The 21,256-nt window shown below is 40.7% G+C and overlaps 1 long non-coding RNA gene across 3 annotated transcripts in view; it reads right to left on the reverse strand.

The window, feature by feature from the left end:
• Positions 1-21,256, reverse strand: part of LOC146405370 (uncharacterized) — a 105,026-nt gene that overhangs the window by 75,624 nt on the left and 8,146 nt on the right. For all 3 annotated transcript variants that reach the window (XR_014837274.1, XR_014837273.1, XR_014837272.1), the window contains one exon: positions 10,806-10,863. This is a non-coding gene — a long non-coding RNA (uncharacterized LOC146405370). The remainder of the gene's footprint in view (positions 1-10,805; positions 10,864-21,256) is intronic.

Consider the following 21,256-nt stretch of genomic DNA (forward strand, 5'->3'; position numbering starts at 1 on the left):
CAGGACAGTGTAGCCTAAAGATGTAGAGGTGGTCACCATGCAGGGAGACCCCACCTTGTAATAAGCCAACACCCAGGGGAGCAACACCAGGAAAGAAAGAGGATCAAGACTACATCTGATGATAGTGTTAAATCTCTGGATTCAAGAGTTCCCATCACGGCTCAGTGGTTAACAAACCCAACTAGTATCCATGAGGACACAGGTTCGATCCCTGGCCCTGCTCAGTCGGGTAAGGATCAGCCATTTACATGAGTTGTGGTGTAAGTTACAGATGCAACTTGGATCCTGCATTGCTGTGGCTGTGGCATAGGCCAACAGTTGCAGCTCCAATTCGATCCCTAGTCTGGGAAATTCAATATGCCATGGGTACAGCCTTAAAAAAAGACAAATGAAAAACAAACAAACACAGAAGATCCAGAATTGCCAAAGCAATTCCAAGGAACAAAAACAAAGCAGGAGGTATAACTCTCCCAGTCTTCAGGCAACATTACAAAGCCACAGTCATCAAGACAGTGTGGTACTGGTACCAAAACAGACAGACAGACAGACCAATAGAACAGAATAGAGAACCCAAAAATAAACCCTGACACCTATGGTCAATTAATCTGTGACAAAGGAGGCAAGAACAGAAAATGGGAAAAACACAGTCTTTTCAGCAAGTATTGCTGGGAAACCTGGACAGATGCATGCAAAGCAATGAAACTAGAACACACCCTCACACCATGCACAAAAATAAACTCAAAATGGCTTAAAGGCTTAAATATAAGACAAGACACCATCAAACTCCTGGAAGGGAACATAAGCAAAACATTCTCTGACATCAACCTTATGAATATTTTCTCAGGTCAGTCTCACAAAGCAATAGAAATAAGACCAAAAATAAACCAATGGGACCTAATCAAACTGATAAGCTTTTGCACAGCAAAAGAAACCAAAAAGACAACCTACAGAATGGGAGAAAATAGTTTCATATGATACAACCGACAAGGGCTTAATCTCTAAAATATACAAACAACTTGTACAACTCAACAGCAAAAAAGCCAACAACCCAATGGAAAAATGGGCAAAAGACTTGAATAGACATTTCTCCAAAGAATATACACAGATGTCCAACAAGCACACAAAAAAATGCTCAACATCACTGATTATTAGAGACATACAAATCAAAACTACCATTAGATACCACCTCACACCAGTCAGAATGGCCATCATTAACAAGTCCACAAATAACAAATGCTGGAGCGGGTGTGGAGAAAAGGGAACCCTCCTGCACTGTTGGTGGGAATGTAAGCTGGTACAACCACTATGGAGAACAGTACAGAGGTACCTTAGAAATATATGCATAGAACTACCATATGACCCAGCAATCCCACTCTTGGGCATATATCCAGACAACACTTTCCTTGAAAAAGACACATGCACCCACATGTTCATTACAGCACTATTCACAACAGCCAAGACATGGAAACAACCCAAATTTCTGTCAACAGATGATTGGATTAGGAAGAGGTGGTATATATACACAATGGAATACTACTCAGCCATTAAAAGGAACAAAATAATGCCATTTGCAGGAACATGGATGGAACTAGAGACTCTCATACTCAGTGAAGTAAGTCAGAGAGAGAAAGACAAATACCATATGATATCACTTATATCTGGAATCTAATATATGTCACAAATGAACCTTTCCACAGAAAAAAAAATCATGGACTTGGAGAATAGACTTGTGGTTGCCAAGAGGTAGGGGGAGGGGAAGGGATGGATTGGGAGCTTGGGGTTAATAGATGCTGACCATTGGAACGTAGCACTGTTTGGCCTGGTTGTGTGAATTTTCTCCAGCAAGGCTTAGCTGCTGATGGGTAGAGGCAGGATAGCTGATTGGTGCAGGATTAGCAAAGAGATCCCGCTGTGTAACACTGAGAACTATGTCTAGTCATTTATGATGGAACATGACAATCTGAGAAAAAAGAATGTATACCTGTATGTGTAACTGGGTCACCACAATGTACGGTAGGAAAAAAATAATGCATTGGGGAAATTAAAAAAAAAAAAGCTCAGTATTCAAACATTCCATAAATATGCCTCAGATTTCCTAGGTACTTGATACAACAATGTCCTTTTTATTTTTTTCCTTTAAGTTGGGTGTCTGTCACTTGCAATCAAAATCAAATATATTCAACCTAGTACACAGTCCCAGTCTCTTCCTGTCTCCTTTGCCAAGTATCACCAGAGAGTTTTAAAGTTTGGGGGACTTCTCCCCTTGCTATCTACAGAATCTAACTCAAATGCTGCCTCTCCCTAAGGCACGTCCATCATCACCAACTGTGCATAAACTCCCTGGGTTATTAGAAAATGCAAAGAGATAAAGATGGAAGGGAAGGCAGGAAGTTAAAGAGCAAAAGCACGGAAAATACAGGAGCTACACAATTAGATGAACCTGGCCCACTTACTCGCTTTTCTGTACATGCAAAATGGAAATAATAGTATCTACCTCACAGACTTGGGTGAGGATTACATGAGATAACATATATGAAAGTGCTGATCATAGTGCTTAGAAAAAGGTCTAATGCTCAGTTTAAATTAGTCTCCACCTGACCCTTCTTGATTAGGATTCATAGGACCGATGACTGAATTTCTGGCGACACATGTTAAACGGTTTTAGTCTGTTTGCTCACTTTGATCATTTTTTTCAACACATTACTGCCACAGATGCAAACAAAGCATGATTCCTGTCTTAGAGGAACTCAGAATCATTAACTTAGAAGTCCGTTGCAGGAACTGGAGTTAAGGGGAGGGAGCAGGAGTGATGGCTGAGCCCAGGGATGGTGGAAGAATTTCAGGTCAGTCTCTGAGGGTGTGAATGCAGTGGGGGGATCACCCAGGATGACTGTTGCTAAGCCGTGTTAAAAGCTCTTCCTAAAGCATGAAATGTGACTATTTGAAATGTAGCACTGTTTGGCCTGGTTGTGTGACTTTTCTCCAGCAAGGCTTAGCTGCTGATGGGTAGACAGGATAGCTGATTGGCACAGTGGGTGCAATGGACACACAAGGGGCGTGTTAGGGAGGCCATAGTGTGGACAACCGGAGATGCTGGGCTGTGGAAAGCATTCACAGTGTTATACTTTCTCCACAAGTAGTCATGGGGCATCGCATAGCAGGGACCTGCCAGATTATGAGGGGCAGTGGGTGATCAGGCATCCTAACCTCTCTGAAACGGGCCAGAAAAACAGTTATGGTTTTGATGATTTAAAAAGTGGGCTTCATTGTGAGGAAGTGTTGAGATTTTTCTCCACTGAAAATACAGATACTAACTGAGGCAGCTGTTTAAACAGCATTGAACTTGGGACAGCTTGGAAGAATGTCTCCCTGGTTTCTTCCCAAAAGCACCAACCCATGCCCAGGGCTTAAGCAGAGAGTCAGAAAGAGCTGCAAGACCGCGTCTTGTGATGGGTCACCAACAAAGGAGTCTCCAACTTGACTTTCTACAAAGAGTAGAGAGAGTGGGTTTCTGCTTGAAAGATAGTCATTCAGACTTTGATAGTTCTTTGGAGATGGGGGCGGGGGAGGACCAGCCAGTCACCTGGGGATCAATGATGCCATCCAGGCAGGATTGAAGTGCTTCCCCTACACTCTGTGGGGCTGTGTGTGGGCACAGGGCATGGGTCACTCATACTGAAACGCAGAACTCAGACGATCACACAGAGAGTGAACAGCCTGCTGTGACTTCCAGGCAGAGTGAAGGAGCTGTCATTAAACTGGTGAGAGGAGGCAGAATCCTCCATCCTCCATTCAGTAGGCACTCGAAGATCTCTAGTTGCTTGAGGCATCATTTTTTGGCTTCCCTTGATGGATTTTTTTTGAGCAGCATCGTAGAGGAATTCAAGAAGCGCCTGGCATTCCACTGAGCTGGATTCAGACCTGGCTCACTTAACAGCTGAGTCAGCTTGCCTGACTTTCCCAGCCTCTCTGAGCTTTATTTTCCTCCACCAGAAAGTGGGGATAACAAAATCCTCTTGGAATTGTTGAGAGGGTTGAGCCTGGCCATAGCAGGCTCAGAAGTACTGAACCATTTCCTCTTTGGCGGGGGGGGGGGGGGGTTCCTGAGCACTACCCCTTTAAGAGAGAAGCAGCAGTTCCTCCCACACCCCAGGCACAGACAAGAACTGTCTTCATCAACATAGTAAACAGAAGGAGGGGATTGATTCATTCCCCTTCTCACACAAAGATGAGCACGTGGCAGGTTATGGTTTTGAATATTAATGCATTCAAAGTGAGAAGAACCACTTAGAACAGAAACTGTCTTGCTTGCAAAGATTTATTCCCCATGTAGTTTTTCATGGCTCATAAAAGGTGATGGATGAATGTAATTTTTGGTTTAATTTCTCGCCGTGCAGTTCAGTAATTTTTGAGATAAACTCAAATTACTAAGGATCTGGAACTATTCAAAGCAACGAGGAGCCATGCACATCTGGTTATACACAGGACACAGCACGCTTAATTTTTCAACCCGGCCAGTGAAGGGGTGATTAGAAATCCCAGCACATACCTAAACCATGTTATCATTCAAGTTCACTTCTGCTGTCTCCAAATGCAAACCAAACTTCCTTTAAGAAAATTTTTGCTGGCTCTTTGTTGGGAGGCGGTAGGGACATGGGTAGATAAGAGGAGCGTTATCAGTTTTTTCCTTAGAGGTTTTGGATCATTTTTCCTTAGATATTTTGTATCTTTTTGTTAAAATCTATATCTGAATGTTTATAAAAATGAGAAAGCGGTTCTGAAGGTTATGGAAACATCTGAGTTTTCAAATTTATTTTGTTTTGATTTCTCCTATAGGTTTTTAATATTCATCAGACAACTGAAAGCCTGAGTCCTTTAAGAAATTAGCAATGTGGTATAGTGAGAAAAATCTTGATCTCAGAATTAACCAGAGATAAGAACACACAACGTCAACTGATCATGATGAAAAGCGGCTCCTCAAGTGACTGTTAGAGGCAATAATGGGCCCAAAGGGTAAACCTTTATACACCAGTGTTCTTTGCAAGTACTAAATAAATAAAGACTGAAATAAAAGCAAGAGAGTGAGGTACTGACCAAAGGCAATTAACACTGTGACAAAGCTTAATTTTTTAGTAAAGATTTATGTTTGTGTTTTTTTAAAAACAAATCACATTCTAGGTTTCACCTTGCCTTAAATGTATTCCTATTTATTCAAACACTCAACACTGTTTGGGGAGTTCCCGTCGTGGCACAGCAGAAACAAATCCGACTAGGAACCATGAGGTTGCAGGTTCGATCCCTGGCCTCACTCAATGGGTTAAGGACCCGACATTGCCATGAGCTGTGGTGTAGATCGCAGACATGGCTCAGATCATGCATTGTTGTGACTGTGGTGTAGGCTGGCAGTTGTAGCTCCAATTGGACCCCTAACCTGGAAACCTCCATATGCCATAGGTGCAGCCCTAAAAGGGCCAAAAAAAAAAAAAAAAAAAAAAAAAAAACAGGAAAAAAAAATCCACTGGTTAAATAAAATACACTACTATCCTAATGAAAATCTTTTCATTCTTATAATCTTCCTGGAAACAAAAAAAGATAAATGTTCAGACAAGCACATGTTTTATCTTCTGTCACAGATAAGAACCTAAATAGAATTCTTCAATATCACCAATTTCACCATGATGACACTGTACACACCCAGAATCACATTTTTACTCTGATCTTTGCAGTGTGCCAGGTGAAGCCAGAGTATTAAAAATAAAGGGTTGGGAGTTCCCGTTGTGGTGCAGTGGAAACAAATCTCACTAGGATCCATGAGGATTCAGGTTTGATCCCTGGCCTTGTTCAGTGCATTAAAGATCCAGCATTGCTGTGAGCTGTGGTCTAAGTCTCAGACATGGCTCGGATCTGGTGTTGCTGTGGCTGTGATGTAGGCTGGCAGCTGCAGCTCCAATTCAACCCCTAGCCTGGGAACTTCCATATGCCACAGGTGCGGCCCTAAAAAAAATTTTAAAAACTTAAAAAAAAAATTAAAGGGTGAAAAAAAATCTCAAAATAGTGATAATGCTCTTTCCGTGGTTGGAAAATTATGCCTGCAAGTAAAATTAAAAAAATAGAAGGTAGCGATTTAAGGGAAAACCCTGGTGACAGTTTAAAGTGTCTATGGATCACAAGCATAGGCATCACTTTAGGTATGTTGGCTGCTCTCTAAAACCTTCATTCATAGGAAAAGAGCTACAGCCTATAAACTCTCCAAAGGGTAGTATAAACAAGAGACTAAAACATAAAATGAGCTACAGTCTTACAGATCTCCATTTATTTATCACTTGCATAAGAAATTTAGCAAGTGATAGAATTTTAGCATGAATTTTAGCAAAAGAATCTGAAGTGGGTTTTTTGTTTGTTTTGTTTTTTTGTCTTTTCAGGGCCACACCCACAGCACATGGAGATTCCCAGGCCAGGGGTCCATCCAGAGCTGTAGCCGCTGGCCTACGCCACAGACACAGCAATGCAGGATCCCAGTGAAGTGGTTTTTAAGGAAAAATTCAAAGGCATTATCCTCAACTAAAATAACAACAGCAAAAGAAAGGATATTTGGGGAGTTCCAGTTGTGGCCCAGTGGAAACGAACACGACTAGGATCCATGAGGACACAAGTTTGATCCCTGGCCTTGCTCAGTGGGTTAAGGATCTGGCATTGCCGTGAGCTGTGGTGTAGGTCGATGATGAGGCTCAGATCCCACATTGCTGTGGCTGTGGTATAGGCTGGCAGCTGCAGTTCCGATTTGACCCCGAACCTGAGAACTTCCATGTACCAAGGGTGTGGCCCTAAAAAGAGGGAAAAAAAAAGAAAAAAACCCACAAGAAAGGACATCTGGTCCTTCATGGGAACTCAAACCTCTCAGGCACGCCCTCACACTGAGCAACAGAACCACCTACAACTGGGTCCTCGGCACCTCCAAGGTTTCTGTCCTGAAGCCCCAAGCCGGACCTGCTCCCTTGTGTCAGGCTTCTCAGCTCTTTTCACCCTACAGCCGTGTTCACACCGCAGTGGCCTCACCTCAGGCCCTCTGTGCCACACAAACTCCTCCTCTCCTTTCCTCTGACCTTCAGTCGCTCTCTCAGGTTACCCCTCTGGCTTATTATGCAGGAGGAAATTGATCTAAGATCAAGGAGAGAGATTTAATACAAATTGCAACTCACACGGTATACCAATTGAACATTCAGTGACTCTAACCAACTATGCTCAGCCAGGCCAAAGCTGCAGGTTCATTTAAACCACCCCCTCTTGTCCACATGGCCCAGACCACTCAGAGTCAGTGGTACTCAGTTTTTGTCCATCATTCAGTATCACCAAGTTTTATTAGTCTCTCCATGTTGGTCTGCCCTTGTCCTCAGAGATTAGATTTGGGTTCTGTATATCTCTAGAGCAGTGGCTTTCAAATCATTTGACCTCAAACCCATGGTAAGAAATACATTCTTTGTTTTGTTTTGTTTTCTGTTTGCCTTTTTAGGACCATACCTGCAGCATATGGAGGTTCCCAGACTAAGGGTTGAATCAGAGCTGCAGCTTTCAGCCTACGCCACAGCCATGGCAATGCTGGATCTGCAAACCCATTGAGGGAGGCCAGGGATCAAACCTGCATCCTCATGGATACTAGTCGGGTTCTTTACCCGCTGAGCCACAACAGGAACTCCAAGAAATACATTCTTGATCACAACCCAGGACACACACAGAAATTTCATTTAGAAAGAAAACAAAAGGGAGTTCCTATCGTGGCGCAGTGGTTAAGGAATCCAACTAGGAACATGAGGTTGCGGGTTCAATCCCTGGCCTCACTCAGTGGGTTAAGGATCTGGCATTGCCATGAGCTGTGGAGTAGGTTGCAGACATGGCTCGGATCTGGCATTGTTACGGCTGTGGCGTAGGCCAGCAGCTGTATCTCTGATTAGACCCCTAGCCTGGGTACCTCCATATGCCTAGGGTGTGGCCCTAGAAAAGACAAAAAGACAAGAAAAAAAGAAAGAAAAAAAAACACCCATAATTTTACTGCCTGAGGTACATGCTGATGTTTTCTCTTCCATTTTATTTTATTTTTAAAAACTTGAGTCAGGATGCTCTAAACTGGGAGTTCCAGTTGTGGCTCAGTGGAAAGGAATCTGACTAGCATCCATGAGGACTTGGGTTCGATCCCTGGCCTTGCTCAGTGGGTTAAGGATCCAGTGTTGCCATGAGCTGGAGTGTAGGTCACAGATGCAGCTCGGATCCTGAATTGCTGTGGCTGTGGCGTAGGCTGGCAGCTACTGCTCTGATCAGGCCCCTAGCCTGGGAACCTCCATATGCCGTGGGTGCGGTCCTAAATAGACAAAAATAAGAACAAAGAAAAAAAGAAAAAAAATTCTCTAAACCGATTTCACAATCCTCAAAAAGCATTTTACTTGCAGTTCAAAATTTCTGACCTTGAGAAATAGACAGTCCTAGTCTTTCTTATCTGCTGGGAAACCAGGCCCTTATCAGCATTGTTTTCTACCTTCGGATTGTCCAACTATAGCTGAGTGAGTCTCAAGATGGTGCTAGATTTTACCAGTTACATGACTACCGTACTGGTTTAAGGGACAACCTCGGTAAAATACACATGCAGGCACCCTTCCTCAATTCTGCTGCTCCCTTAACATCTCTTTTACAGTTATAGAATATCCCAAGTTGTCTTGGTCACAATCAGTAACAGAGTCTTTGCTGCCTTCAGCCACTCTGGGTTGTCTAAATCCTCCAGGATCTTCCAACACAACCCCATGCCTTGTGCTCTGCTCCACAACCTAGACCCTAAGGGAAGTGAGTTGTACCAAACCATGCAGATAAAGGATAATCTTTTAACTCCCTGGCAGTGACGACAAGCAAGGAGCAGCGCACAGGGGTTTTGTGGGGATGCTGATATCATTCTCATTAACCAGTAAATGCAAATGCATTTCATCTGGACAAACAAAAATGCTCCTAGAACTAAATGCAGAGTAATTTATCACATGATAGCCTCCATACACATTGAGATGCATAAAAGCTGCTGGAATCTTATTCTATATATAAAGAATCTACAGTGTACATCTTGATTTTGTCATTATTTATGCAGTTACTCTTTCTAGGCTTATTTTTAAAGTAATCTAGAATTATTCCTAGATTTAACTAATTGGCAGAACTGGGTTCTGAGAGCCCCTAAGCAACCTTGAAAGAAATTCAACACTTCTACTTAAACTTCCTCACCCCACACCCCACTCTTTAACCCACTGAGCTACAATCAAATTACTTTTTATACCCTTGAGATAAAACTTCAAGATTTCTCAACTGAATCTCTTTCCTAGGCAATTGTATTATATCAGGATGGGCTAAGTTACGCTAGAGAAATAAACAATCCAAAAAAGACTTAGTGACTGAAAACAATGAGGTTTATATCTCGCTCATGTTATATGTGTCCATTCCATATCAATTGGGAGGTAGGGGTTCTGCCCTATGTCATCCTCACTCAGGGACTCTAGTTTATAGAGTCTCCATATCTGGAATGTCACCAGTCACTCTGATAGGAAGAAAGAGACGTGGAAAATTGAGTACCAGCTCTTAAAACCTTCTATCTCTCGGTAACACACGTCACTTATGCATTCATTTCACTCACTAGGACACGTCACATTGTCATGGCCATTCCTAACACCAACAGAATGGAAGATGTACCATCTTACCTTGTGCCCAGGACAGATACATAATACATTTCATGCATAGCCCTACTCCCCATCAATAGAACAAATACCTCTCCTCTGCCTCTCTGCAGTGTCTAACCCTGTCAGGCACTTCTCTTTCTTTAAATTCTCTTTTCCTTTGGCCCTGAGCACCTCTTCTCTGACTCCTATTACCCTTCTTTTCACCTTCAAAATATATATGTCCATCTTCTGACCTAAAATTTTATCCAGAATAGACCAAAAAGGAACCCAGAAGGCTTCAAGCTTTTATCTTTGGCCCTACAAGAATGATCATCTCAGAGAACTATGGCCAAAGTAAATATGCATAAATTTACAAAAAGCTCACTTTTTCCATCCGGTTCTTTCTTGCTAATAGGCAATACAACCAAAAATAAAATCCCATTGGGAAAAAATTTCTCTAATAGAAATAAAAGCTCCAATACATAAGGACTACATATCAGGATATTTATGTTATCATGGCTTATAGAAGCAAAAAGTTGGGAAGACACTCAATGAAGAATTAAGGATGTTCCTTACTCAATTGTGATATGTCTACACCATGAACTATTATGCAACAGTTTAAAAGATTGAAATATGAGAGATCAGCCAAGATGGCAGAGTAGAAAGACCCTGAGCTCATCGCCTCTTATGAGCACACCAAAATCACAACTATCTGCAGAATAACCATCAATGAAAAAACAAAAGCAAAAAAATGAAACCTACCAGAAAAAATCTACAACTAAAGACAAAGAAGGAACCACAACAAGATGGGTAGGAGGGACAGACTCACAATATAATCAAACCCCACATCCCCAGCTGGGGGGCCTACAAACTATATTTCAGAGGTTCTCCCACAGGAGTTAAGAGTTCTGTGCCCCATGTCAGGTTCTCCAGCTTGAGGATCCAACACCAGGAAAATGAGCCCTCAGAGTATTTGGCTTTGAATGTCAATAGGGCTTAATTTAAGGAGCCCCAGAGGACTGAGGGAAATTGAGACTCCTTGCTTAAAGGGTGCATGCAAAATCCTACATGTGCAAAGACTCAGGACAAAAGCAATGATTTGATAGGCACTAGGGTCAGACCTACCTGATGGTCTTGGAGAGTCTCCTGGAGAGGTGGGCCAAGTGGGCAGCTGCAGCTCATCCTGAGGATATAAGCAGTGGTGTCAGACATATTAGTATGTCTTATAAATATTATTAAAACTAGTCTTATAATTCATTGTTTTATTGAATATTGGAGAACATTCAACTTCCTGAACATTCATGCTCGCTGCCATATTGGCTCATTAGCACCAAGACCTGACCCTCACCAACAGCCTATAGGCACCAGTGCTAGGAAGCCTCGGGCCAAACAACTGAGCAGAGGACACAGCCCCATCCATCAACAGACAGGCTCTCTAAAGACTTCCTGAGCCGGCAGACAGCTCTAATCTTATTTCTAGACATGCCTGGTCTACCAGAGGCCCACCCATCAATAGGCAGGCAGTAGTGCCTCCTTCCAAGAAGCCTGCACAAGCCTCTAGACCAGTTTCACCTGCCAAAGAACAGACAATGGAAGCAAGAAAACTACAATTCCACAGCTCAAGCCAGAACCTACCCTGGGACCAGCTGGGTCCTGGCCCTGCCCACTAACAGGCCAACACAATCTTTGGGACACCCCAGACCCCATAACCAATTGTGTCAGGAACTGGCTCCCACCCCCCACCACCACCAAAGAACTGGAATGAGCTCTGACTACCTGGGCCCTGTAGCCAGATGCCAAGAACCATCTCTTCCTACCAGTAGTCTGGCACTAAACCCAAGATCTGGCTTCACCTGCCAGTGAGTAAGCAACAGACCCAGAGTCTTTGGGACCCTGACTCTGCCCAACAGTGAGCCAACACTAGCCCTAGGGCTACATAGGATCCTGTGACCAGCCACCTTGTGACCAGGCCCCACTAAACAGCAGCCAGCAGCATCAGCAAAAGGCAGAACCTGACAACCACCCAGAATAAGAGCCAACCAAGCCTACCAGACCACCCACATAGCCCACCAAAACAGGACTCATGTAGTCCTCTAAGGGGGAACCCCAAATGCATACAGCTTGGGTGATGAGAGGGGAGTGCACTGCTGGAATGCATAGGATGCCTCCTATAGACGGTCACTTCTCCAAGATCAAGAAATGTAACTAACTTGCCATAGACATAAAAATACAAGTAGCAACTTAGACGAAATGAGGCAGCAGAGGGATAAGTTCCAGATGAAGGAACAGGATAAAACTCCAGAAGAAGAACAAAATGAAGTAAAGATAGGCAATCTACCAAAGAAAGAATTCAGAAAAATGATCATAAAGATGATCAAAGAACTCTGAAGGGGAATGGATGAACAGAGCAAAAAGTTAGAAGTTTTTAACAAAAAGTTAGAAAATATAAAGAACAACCAAAAAGAAAAGAAGAATACAAAACAGAAATGAAAATACACTTAGAAGGAATGAATAGTAGGCTAAATGATACAGAAAAATGTATCAGTGAGCTCAAAGACAATAATGGAAATTACTGCCACAGAACAGAAAAAGAAAAAAAGAGTGAAAAGAAAAGAGGACAGTTTAAGAAACCTCTTAGACAACATCAAGCACAAAAATATTTGCATTATAAGGATTCCAGAAGGACAAGAGAGAGAGAGAAAGGGCCCAAGAAAAACTTTGAAGAGATAATAGCTGAAAATTCCCTAACCTGGAAAAGGGAACAGTCGATAAGGTCCAGGAAGTACAGAGTTCTGTACAGGATAAACACAATGAGGAGCATGCCAAGACATAGTATAATCAAAATGACAAAAATGAAAGATAAAGGGAGAACATTAAAAATGTCAAATGCCATTCAAGGGAATTCTCATAAGGCTATGAGCTGATTTTTCAGCAGAAATTCTGCAGGCCAGAAGGGAGCGACAGTATATGTGTAAAGTGATGAAAGGAAAAAACCTACAGCTGCATCTGTGAACTACACCACAGCTTACGGCAACGCTGGATCCTTAACCCACTGAGCGAGGGCAGGGATAGAACCCACAACCTCATGGCTCCAAGTTGGATTCATTTCCACTGCACCATGATAGGAACTCCCACAAACAGCCTAACCTTAAACCTAAAGCACCTAGGAAAACAAATAAAACCCAAAGTTAGTAGAAGGATCACAAAGATCAGAGCAGAAATAAATGAAATAGAGACAAAACAAAAGATCAGTGAAACTAAAAGCTGGCTCTTTGAAATAAAGAAATTAACAATAAACTATTAGCCAGACTGCTCAAGAAAAAAAGAGAGAAGGACCAAATCAATAAAATCAGAAATGAAAAAGGCGAAATTACAACCAACAACACAGAAATCCAAGGATCATAAGGGATGACTATGAGCAACTATACACCAACATAATGAACAACCTGGAAGAGATAAACAAATTCTTAGAAAAGTACACTCGTTCAAGACTGAAAGACTAATTACCAGTACTGAAATTGAATTAGTAATTTAAAAAGTCCCAACAAACAAACAAAAAGTCAAGGACCAGATGGCTTCACAGATGAATTCCATCAAACATTTAGAGAAGAATTAATTCCAATCCTTCTCAAACTATGCCAAAAAAATTCAGAGGAAACAACCTCCCAAACGCATTCTATGAGTCCACCATCACTCTGATACCAAAACCAGACAATTTTACCACAAAAAGAAAATTACAGGCCAATATCACAATGAACATAGATGCAAAAATCCTCAGAAAACATTACCAAATGGAATCCAACAATACAATAAAAGGATCATACACCATGATCAAGTGGGATTTATCCTAGCAATGCCAAGGATTCAACATCCACAAATCAATGTGATAACAGCACATTAACAAATTGAAATATAAAAACCATATGATCATCTCAATAGATACATAAAAAGTTTTTGATAAAATTCAATATGCATTTATGATAATAAAGGCCTCAACATAATAAAGGCCATAACATAATAAAGACCATATATGACAAATCTCTAACTAACATCATACTCAACAGTGAAAAGTTGAAAGCATTCCCTACAAGATCAGAAATAAGACAAGGACATCAACCTCACAAATGTTTTCTCAAGCCAGTCTCCCAAAGCAACAGAAATAAAAGCATTTTTACAGTAAAAAATAAACCAATGGGACCTTATCAAACTGACAAGCTTTTGCACAGCAAAGGAAACCAAAAAGAAAACAAAAAGACAACTTACAGAATGGGAGAAAATAGTTTCAAAGGACGCAACTGATAAGGGCTTCATCTCTAAAATATACAAACAACTTGTACAACTCAACAGCAAAAAAGCCGACAACCCAATGGCAAAATGGGCAAAAGACCTGAATAGACATTTCTTCAAGGAAGACACACAGATGGCCAAAAAGCACATGAAAAAATGTTCAACAGGGAGTTCCCATCGTGGCTCAGTGGTTAATGAATCTGACTAGGAACCATGAGGTTGTGGGTTCAATCCCTGCCCTCGCACAGTGGGTTAAGGATCCAGTGTTGCCATGAGCTGTAGGCTCAGATCCTGCATTGTTGTGGCTCTGGCATAGGCCAGTGGCTACAGCTCCTGCATTGTTGTGGCTCTGGCATAGGCCAGTGGCTACAGCTCCAATTAGACCCCTAGTCTGGGAACCTCCATATGTCACAGGTGCAGCCCTAGAAAAGACAAAAAGACAAAAAAAGAAGAAGAAAAAAAGAAAAAATGCTCAACATCACTGATTATTAGAGACATGCAAATCAAAACTACCATGAGATACCACCTCACACCAGTCAGAATGGCCATCATTAACAACTCCACAAATAACAAATGCTGGAGGGGGTGTGGAGAAAAGGGAACCCTCCTGCACTGTTGGTGGGAATGTAAGCTGATACAACCACTATGGAGAACAGTACAGAGGTACCTTAGAAATCTATACATAGAACTACCATATGACCCAGCAATCCCACTCTTGGGCATATATCCAGACAACACTTTCCTTGAAAAAGACACATGCACCCGCATGTTCATTACAGCACTAGTCACAATAGCCAAGACATGGAATCAACCAAAATGTCCACTGACAGATGATTGCATTGGGAAGATGTCATATACATACACAATGGAATACTACTCAGCCATAAAAAGGAACAAAATAATGCCATTTGCAGCAACATGGATGAAACTAGAGACTCTCATACTGAGTGAAGTAAGTCAGAAAGAGAAAGACAAATACCATATGATATCACTTAAATCTGGAGTCTAACACATGGCACAAATGAAACTTTCCACAGAAAAGAAAATCATGGACTTGGAGAACAGACTTGTGGTTGCCAAGAGGGAAGGGGAGGGAGTGGGATGGATTGGGAGCTTAGGGTTAACAGATGCAAACTATTGCCTTCAGAATGAATTAGTGATGAGATCCTGCTGTGTAGCACTGGGAACTATGTCTAGTCACTTATGATGGAGCATGATAATATGAGAAAAAATAATGTATACATATATGTAACTAGGTCACCATGCTGTACAGTAGAAAAAAAAATGTATTGGGGAAATAAAAAGAAAGAAAGAAGACAAGGATGCCCACTCTCACTTTTATTCAACATAGTTTTGGAAGGGCTAGTCACAGCAAGCCAAGAAGTAAAACAAAAAGAAGGACTCCAAATTGGAAAGACAGAACTAAAACTTCTGCAGGTGACACGATATTATACACAGAAAATCCTACAGATACCACAAGAAAACTCCTAGAGCTAATTAATGAATCTGGTAAAGTTGTAGGATACAAAATTAATATGCAGAAAGCCTACATTTTAAACACTAACAAAGGATCAGAAAGAAATTAAGGAAACAGGGACTTCCCATCGTGGTGCAGTGGTTAACGAATCCGACTAGGAACCATGAGGTTGCGGGTTCAGTCCCTGCCCTTGCTCAGTGGATTAACAATCCAGCGTTGCCGTAAACTGTGGTGTAGGTTGCAGACGCGGCTCGGATCCAGCGTTGCTGTGGCTCTGGCGTCGGCCGGTGGCTGCAGCTCTGATTCGACCCCTAGCCTGGGAACCTCCATATGCCGCGGGAACGGCCCAAGAAATAGCAAAAAGACAAAAAAAAAAAAAATTAAGGAAACAATCTCATTTACCTTCCCATCAAAAATAATAAAATACCTAGAAATAAACCTGCCTAAAGAGACAAAAGACCTGTACTCTGAAAACTATAAGATGCTAATGAAAGAAATTGGAGATGAGTTCCCACTGTGACTCAGTGGTAACAAACCCAACTAATATCCATGAGAATGCTGGTTCAATCCCTGGCCTCACTCAGTGAGTTAAGGATCTGGCATTGCCATGAGCTGTTTGTGTAGTTCACAGACATGGCTTGGATCTGGCATTGCTGTGGCTGTGGCATAGGCCAGGAACTACAGCTCTGATTCAATCCATAGCCTAGGAACTTCTGTATGCTGCAAGTGTGGCCCTAAAAAGAAAAATAAACAAAGGAAGAGAGGGAAAGAATGAAATTGAAGATAACACAAACAATCGAAAAGACATTCCATGTTCTTGGATTGGAAGAATCAACATCATTAAAATGACCATACTACCCAAGGCAATCTACAGATTCAATGCAATCCCTGAGAAATACCAGTGGCATTTTTCACAGAACAAGAAAGAACAAAAAATTTTAATTTGTATGGAAACACAAAAGACCTTAAATAGCCAAAGCAATCCTGAGAAAGAAAAACAGACCTGGAAGAATCAGGCTTCTTGGCTTCAGACTACTGTACAAAGCTACAGTCATCAAAACAGCATGGTGTCAGTACCAAAAAAGATACATAGATCAATGGAACAGAATGGAAAGCCAGAAACAAACCCATGCACTTATGGTTAATTAATCTACAACAAAGAAGGCAAGAATACAATAAAGAAAATACTGTCTCTTCAACAAGTGGTACTGGGAAAACTGGGGATATTTAAGAGCATGAAATTAAAACACTCTCTAGTACGATACACAAAAATAAACTCAAAATGGATTAAAGACCTAAATGTAATACCAGATACTATAAAACTCCTAGAGTAAAACATAAGCAAAGCACTCTTTGACATAAATTGCATCAATATATTTTTGGATCCATCTCTAAGAGTAATGGAGATAACAGCAAAAATAAACAGGACTTGCATAAACTTAAAAGCTTCTGCACAGCAAAGGAAAGCATAAATAAAAAGACATCCTATGGACTGGGAGAAAATACTTGCAAATGATGATACCAAATGATTAATTTCCAAAATATAGAAAGAGCTCATGTGGCTAAATATCAAAACAAACAAACAACACAATCAAAAAATGGGTTTGCTTCAGAAGAAATAAATAGATATCTCTTCAAAGAAGCCATACAGATGGCCAACTGTCATGTGAAAAAATGCTCAGTATCACTAATTATTAGAGAAATGCAAATCAAAACTACAATGATGTATCACCTCACACCAATATAGCAATCATTAAAAAGTCTACAAATAGGAGTTCCCATCGTGGCTCAGTGGGTAATGGATCCAACTAAGAACCATGAGGTTGTGGGTTAGATCCCTGGCTTTTCTCAGTGGGTTAAGGATCTCATGTTGCTGTGAGCTGTGGTGTAGGTCGCAGACACAGCTTGGATCTTGTGTTGCTGTGGCTGTGGTGTAGACCAGTGGCTATACCTCCAATTGGACCCCTAGCCTGGGAACCTCCATATGCTGCGGGTACGGCCCTAGAAAAGATAAAAAGACAAAAACAAAACAAACTCTACAAATAATAAATATTGGAGAGAGTATGGAGAAAGTGGAAGATATGTAAATATACACATGCATATATACACAATAAAACATATTTACTATGAGTATAAATATATATATTCAATAGAGTATTATTCAGCCATAAAAAGGAATGAAATAATGCCATTTGCAACAACATAGATGGACCTAAAGACTATCACACTAAATGAAGTAAATCAGACTGTGAAACAATATCACTTATTTGTGGATCTAGAAAAATGATACAAATGAACTTAATTATAGAACAGAAATAAACTCACAGACATAGAAAACAAACTGATGGTTATCAAAGAGGAAAAGAGGGGGAGGGATAAATCAATCATTTGAGATGATAAGATAACACTACTGTATATAAAATAGGTAAACAACAAGGATCTACTATTATAACCTATAATGGAGAAGAATATGTGTGTGTGTGTGTGTGTGTGTGTGTGTGTGTGTGTGTGTATAATTGAATCAATTTACTATATACCTAAAACATTGTAGATCAACTATACTTCAATTAAAACAAAAGATTGAAATAGATCCTCGTTGTCCACAGTAAATTGTTAAATGAGAAAGGAAATCTACATTTATATTGTGATTCCAAAATGCCAACAAACACAAACACCAACCAAAAAGTCCTAACTATATGTGTTTGTGCTTCTTTGAGCAAAGGAAGTGTAGAAAGATATTCAAAAGGTTGTTAATACTGATAATCTCAGAAGGATTAGAGTGGAGGGCAGAAGGAAGAGATTTTTAACCTTCTGAAAATATAGCCTAGGATGGTTTCCAGGTTTCTAATCATTGATACTGTAATGCATAATTTATTCAAGGAAAAGGTAATACAAAAACAAAATTAAAGGAAATTTTAGTTAAGGAAAACAGTAACAGAAATTCCAAGTGGCTCAGCAGGTTAAAGCTCCAGCATTGTCACTGTGCTATGGTTAGGGTCTCTGCTGTGGCACAGGTTCAATCTCTGGCCCAGAAACTTCAACATGCCACCAGTGTGGCAAGAAAAACAACACAAACTAAACTGTGATTTCAACACCTCCACCTTGTCACGTGGCCCTACACCTGTTCAGATTTATTTTACAGCTGTAATCCCAATGCTCATACCAGTTTTCTCTTAACTACACATCTTAAATGTTTTCCTCATCACCTCTAAGTCCTTGCAAAGATTATTTCCTTTATCTTCACTACCTTGCAAAGGGCCAATAAACTATAATTTATCAAAACACTATTTCAAAGTGGATAGCATGATGATCATTGCAATACTAGGTCTGTCACCCTAGTTTATGCTTTTAAACATTATTTTTCCTTGAGGGCTCTTTTCTATTATGAATTTTTGATGTACGGGCAATATTGGTTTCTTTTTTTATTCTACTATGATTTAGAAGGTAAATACTCTGTTTCAACATTACTCATCATTAACTTCAGGCCTTCCATAAATATCCCAGGCACCATAACCAACAATTTATATCTATCTATTCCAGCATAACTTTAGACTGTCTTTTATAGCAGATAGAGTTAGGTCATTTGGGGATTTTCTTACTTCCCTCATGCTTTCTCATTCATCATTAGCTTAATCTGAGAGCTAATACATCTCTTTTTGTGTCTTCTATATCCTGTTTTCATTCTAACCAAATTAAAATAATTACTTCCCCTATTTGTTTTATAAAAGGGGTAAATAAGAATATATATTTACATTTATTTGTTGATGGATAAAAAACTTCTTTCAGCGGTTATATCTATTGGTTAGATATAGAAATAGTCTCACCTGTAGTAAGATAGGGGTGGGAGCCAGGTGGGTGGGGAATAGAATGGGAAGGGGGCATAGGTATTTCACAGTATCTACTATCATTTCTCAGCTATGCACTTATCTCTTCAAGATGTGCTACCTATAAAAAAAAAATCCAGTGTGCCCAAATTAAGATAGTTTCACATTCCTCTACCATAATTCATAGTGTCTGAAAAGAGTAAACTCTATTTTCAGATTTTTTTTTCTTTTTAGGGCCACAGGTATAGCATATGGAAGTTCCCAGGCTGGGGGTTGAATTGGAGCTGTAGCTGCCAGCCTATGTCACAGCCACAGAAACTCAGGATCTAAGCCATATCTATACCACAGCCCATGGCAACTCTGGATCCTTAACCCACTGAACAGAGCCAGGGATTGAACCTTCATCCTCATGGATACTAGCTGGGTTCATTACCACTGAGCCACAACAGGAACTCCCTATTTTCAGAATTTTTAAAGAAAAAGAGATTGGTATAAGATGGCTATGTCTTTTTGGCTATTTCATAAAAGGCATTCTAAGACCTGAAGATTTTTAGGAACTAAACAACTGAAATTGTTATTCTTTTAAAATCCTCGGAAGGCCTTATCTAGAATAATGAGTATTAAATGGACAAAATTTGGCTACCAAAAATGCATAAATAATGAATAAGGAACCTAATTACCCCCTATAAAGTATAAGTATTACTTCAACCACCTGCTTGGAAAATAAAAATAACCTAAGGGGGAAAAATGGTTTCTAAGAGAGCCATGAGTAAATAATAAAGGAGTGACTTCAGGAATTCCCATCGTGGCACAGCAGAAACAAATCTGACTAGGAACCATGAGGTTGTAGGTTTGATCCCTGGCCTCACTCAGTGGGTTAAGGATCCAGCGTTGCCATGAGCTATGGTGTAGGTTGCAGACGCAGCTCGGATCCTGCGTTGCTGTGGCTCTGGCGTCGGCTGGCAGCTACAGCTCCGATTTGACCCCTAGCCTGGGAACCTCCATATGCCGTGGGAACGGCTAAAGAAATTGCAAAAAGACAAAAAAAAAAGGAAAAAAAAGAAAATTATCTGTCACTAAAGGTTTCACAATCTAAAAAAAGAAGCATACCAAAACTGGCCGCAGTATAAAAACAGCACTGGAGAGAGGTCTGTGGGAACAAAAAAGAGGGAGCATTCACTGTGTTTGGAGTTGAGAAAGACGACATCTAATCCTAGCTGAGGGTGACCTCATCCCCCATAAGGACAAGGCTGGGGAGAATTCTAAGCAGAGGGACCAGCATCTGCAAAGATATGGTGGCTTGACTCAGGAGGGCCTGCTAGGAATTTGGTAAGAATAATGTGTGTGAGGAAAGAGATTGGGTTTTTGTGCAATTCAGCTAGAAGTGATCTCTAGTTGATTGTTCATTCCTTCCAGAAAGATGTCACTTTCTAAGTAAATCGATTCAAAATAAGTATGCTTTAAATTCTAGAAAGACTCTGCAAATCCCAAGTTCTCTAGGCATAGCTTTAGGATGCGCTGAGAACACACCAACCTAATACCCACATCCCAGTGTGATAAGAGGCAGGAGATGGATTTTCAACTGTCAGAATTGTGATGTGATGGTCAAAGTACATGAAATCGGTCGCATAAATATCACAGGCTTACCCACGCTGGGACAGCATAAAATCTCAAACTTTTCAGCACATTAGGAAATAAAAATAAAGGATGACTCTGCATGTATCTTCTTCTCGTGGAGGGTCTAGCCACTTCCACATCCAGATTTTCTATGCCTCCTTTCACCATTTTCTTCTAATGCCAAATGCACATCTTCTTTCACTAAACAATTTCTCTTCTCTGGGATGCACTTAATACTCAAGTTTTGATTTTTTTGAAATACTAAAAATGTGAAAAGACAAAATAATAAACTTGAGCTGGACTTGCACTGAAAGGCCAGTATTCCTGCCACAGCTTCTATGCAAGAGAACTATGAGAACTTTGGTTTGGTG

This window comes from Sus scrofa, chromosome 2 (assembly GCF_054392235.1).
Source record: "Sus scrofa isolate SSC_HxYL_T2T_F1_AM1 chromosome 2, Sscrofa_HxYL_maternal_Yorkshire_Landrace_v2.0, whole genome shotgun sequence".
Taxonomy (NCBI): domain Eukaryota; kingdom Metazoa; phylum Chordata; class Mammalia; order Artiodactyla; family Suidae; genus Sus; species Sus scrofa.